The sequence below is a fragment of the Pinus tabuliformis genome, chromosome 1_2 (assembly GCF_031772625.1).
Source record: "Pinus tabuliformis cultivar Carrire ecotype Pingquan chromosome 1_2, CPIR1, whole genome shotgun sequence".
Lineage (NCBI taxonomy): Eukaryota > Viridiplantae > Streptophyta > Pinopsida > Pinales > Pinaceae > Pinus > Pinus tabuliformis.
In genome coordinates, this window is record NC_142298.1 from 585195975 (window position 1) to 585200227 (window position 4253).

The following is a 4253-nucleotide window of genomic DNA, read 5'->3' on the forward strand; positions in this document are numbered from 1 at the left end:
CACAGAATACTCTGATGCTTCCCTGGCAACGGTGCCAAAAAGTGGTGAGCACTAGTATTGCAACAATAATGCTGCAACTCCTGGGCTGCCTACTTTACTCTTATCAACCCGGTAGTTCATAACAAACTTGGAAGCATCGGTGCTGTATGCACAAGTACTAGTTCTCACTGTAGGTTGTCACTTGGTTAGTCGGTGCAAGATCACTAGGAACTCAAGCCAAATTCTATGGATTCCAGAAGAAGCTCTATATGTGATGAAAGGAAAGAAATATTACTCTACAAATGCTATTCTAATTGCAGAAAGGAGAAATACTGAAATGTAAAGCAAACTAGTAAACCCTAATTCACAAACTAATTCTACTTTTGCAGAAAGCACTATGAAAACCATGAAAGGAATGCCATTAACTACTCAAGGAAGTAAATAACATCTAACTATGTTATTTCTGGAAGTAACTAAGCAAAGAACATATTTTTGGATTCTTATGTACTTTTATGTGAATTTGACATGCATGTAATTTATTGTGTGTGAGTGTGGCAGCGAATAGGTGGAATTGAAGGGCGGTTTTGGGACTTGAGAGGATGTAGGATGGTGTGGATGGGTCCTAGGAGGATTCAGGTGGCCTTCTGGAGGCTTTTCCCACACTCGATCTTCAAAATAAAGTCTACAGGAAAATCTACAGGAGAACACAGGAAATCTACAGGAGGAAAACAGGGAACTACAAGAGGCCTACAGGAGGAGGCTGAGAGCAGTTTTCACTATTTTGAGGGTGTGAGAGTGGGTGAAAAATGTGGATGAAGGTTGGAATGAGGTGTTAGGGCACCTAAGGTCTACCATGAATCACTAGGAGAGAGAGAGATGATTGGATTTGCTCAAGGAGAGAGGAAGAAGTTCTATGGAAAAATGCAGGAAACTAGGGCAGAATTGAGTTGAGATTTGGGAGACCTGTAGGGCATGGATCAGATGGAGGGTGTGGTTGCTGACAAGCTAGCCTATAGCTAGAAGAGATATTTTGCATAGAAACTAGCAGTCAACCAAGGAAATCAAGCAACAAGTGAAATGAATGCATTTAGGAAAAACAGAGTTTTGCATAAAAATGGTCTAGACTATGATCTATGAAAGGAAATGATGAGAAATGTTGTAGGAAAGGAAAGTATGAAAGAAGACTATTTCAAATCAAGAAGTGATAATGATGAAGAAGATCTAAAGCAAAGCAAAGCTGGACTATTAACCTACTAACAAGTTGCAAACACTAGAAGTCCTATGAATGAGTAAAATCTGTGTTTTTGGGGCAGCAAGAGAGTCTTTTCCTCAAATCATGGTCCCAAAGGGAGGAAGGGAGGCCAAGGCACCATTGCTAGCCTTTTGAATCTTTTCTGGTCACTTCTTAACCTGCTACAGAAAGCACAAATGGAAGCAAACTACTAAACCATCAAAAGCAACCTATTCTTAACCATAAGAGAAACACATCTACCAGCAAACTAATCTACAAACTGAAACAAAGCATACAAATACAAGTAAAGAGGAGCTTGGCTACTTGGATTGGGCCCTAACCCAAGAGCTTCATCCCTCCGAGGTAACTCAGTGCTAGCTAAAAAAGGATTGCATCTTTATTTTCAAAATAATAGCAAGATTACATGAAACTGTCACAAAATAATAAGCTCGAAATTTGAGCAGAGTTTACATAAGCAAAAAAATCCAACAAAAATCCAACCCTAGTGAGGCCCTAGGTCCCTCTACTTATACAAATGAAGCTACCAACAACTTCCTTAAAATCAGGGCGGCTTGGCTCCGAAAATTCGAGATAATCATCAGTCATCCTCCACTTGCTCTGCTGCCTTCTAGTGCATGATTCGACTGCTTGTACTCCGAGCTGAATGAAGGGGAATTCGAAGTGAGGAGTAATGAATGAGGGGGATTCCCTCCTATATGTCCTCTCCTTTGTCCAATTTGAGTTATTTCTGCCATTTGTCCATTGGATCCTTGACTTTGACCTCGAAATCCATCAATAATCTGCATTAAATACATGTTAGACCACATGGCACAATAACTAACTCAACTCACTCTATAAGCATAAATATAATCAGAAAATCATGTAATAAGCTAAAAGAATGGTTGATTTGACTAAGTTAGGAGGGAAAATGAGCCAATATAATTACCCATTTATGAGGCTCATCAACAGGGATCGTAGATATCGAGGTTGCGCTAAACAAGGAGTTTAGCAGGGCAAAATCAGAGACACAGTCGATCATTGGATTTAAGGAAATCGCGATGCTTCCTAGCGAGACCCCCTGGGAGCTGGATTAGAGATTGAAGTGTACAATTCATGAAGCCAATATGACCTTGATGGATGGGAAACACCACGCATGGTTTGTAGCATCGTTAATGCTGCATCGAAGGAATGCGTTGTCACAGCAGAAGCTAACCACTGAAGCCGAGGCCTTGGAGATCGCAATGAGACTGCATGAGACCCTGATACAAGATCCTAACCTGGGAGGTCAACAGATCGATGCACAGTTGAAAAACTTGTGCCTTGAAATGAAAAGTTTGAAACAAGATAGGACGGCTCACCCATAAACATGCGAGGAGGTATGGTGCTAAAATGCAAAGGCCAAGGACATGACAAGGACCATTGTCCGTTCTTCGTGAACTACCTGGTGGGAGGAGGACTAATGCCATTAAGACCGGATGCACAAGCAGGACCGAGCATGACGCCTGCATTATGGTGCACAATTTTTTAGATAGGAGGGAAGCATGCTACATATAACTGCCATCTATTACAGAAGTATATGTAGAATTCCCAGCAGTTGTTATGTAATTTTTGCAGATCAGTAGGCCACGATGAGCGTACCTGTAGAAGTTATGAACTGATGAGGGATCATACTCCTACCTACAAAGTTCAGACTGAAACACGAGCCCTTTGTCAAAATGCAGGGATGGCGTGCACTGGATTTCAGGGGCGCGGATGAGGTCATAGTGGAATGGGACCAGGAAGAGGTCACGGACAATTGATATGTTACAATTGCGGAGGACCAAGGCATTATGCCTGTGATTGTACAAATTCGACGAGACCATCATGCTTATATTGTACTCAGTTTGATCATGAGACAGAGGACTGTCCCACACTGATAGTGAGGTTGCGCGATAAAGGAGCACTCCAACCTCCTCCAACTTAGAACTTGCAAATGATGAGGTATAAGCCGCGTGAAGAAGACCTGAATGTAAATATCGTGCTCCGAAGTGGTATCATGACAGGAGATGACAAAGGCAAGCAGCCCGAAGAGAGTGCCTAGGTTTGCAAGGCTCCAATAAAGGAACCAGAATTTGATTTGGAGCGCACTAAGGAGACATTCATGGAAGCTAAGAAAAGCTTCGCGGAGGCCTCCACTTTAGGAAGTAAAGACAAACTAGAACCGGAAATGGACCCATAAATGCTCACTACATTTTTTGAGACATGCATGAAGCTATTGCGTGATAGATAAGCTGTGAAGGGACTGCTGAACTCATAACTAGATGTGCTAGAACCACGCCAGGAGAACCACGTGTAGTACGAAAGCTCGGGAAGCACACAACGCAAACATGAAGAGAGATGAGATTGACCACGCAGATCGGGGAATATGAAATGGATGAAGTGATTTTGGATCTGGATCGAACACGAACATCCTGCCAAAGTGTGATGTGGGAGTGCATGGGCAGGCCTATGCTGCAATGGTCTCCTATTCAACTATGAATGGTGAACCATCAAAATATATCCTACCTATGGAAGATGGTGGGGAATACCGGTAGAGATATCAAGGTGTGAGCGCGCTTTGCAGATTTTGAAGTGATAGAGATTATTGATGACAACATCCCTATCTTGTGCTATGGGAATAGATTGGGCCACTGACATGAATTGAGTGATTAATCTAAAGAAGTGCAAGATGATCTTCGAGAAAAAGTCATTGGGGGTAGTGGTACTTTAGACCCTACGGAAGGATCATGCTACACAGAGCCAGTGCGCGACTACGACATTGACGATGATCTAGATTGTATCTACAAGATAACCTTGCAGGAGCAGGACTGGGTGAATGCAACAGTGGATGGCAGACTCTCGTGGGAGTGCGAAAGCTCCTGCGCTCAAATTCAGATGAGGAAATAGAACAATGGCAAAACCGGTTACACGCGGTAAACGACACTCAACTGTAACATGATGACAAGGTCATTGTGTTGCATAGAAACAGAGGTAAGAGATCTGCCTATGTATGACGAGTTGAGCG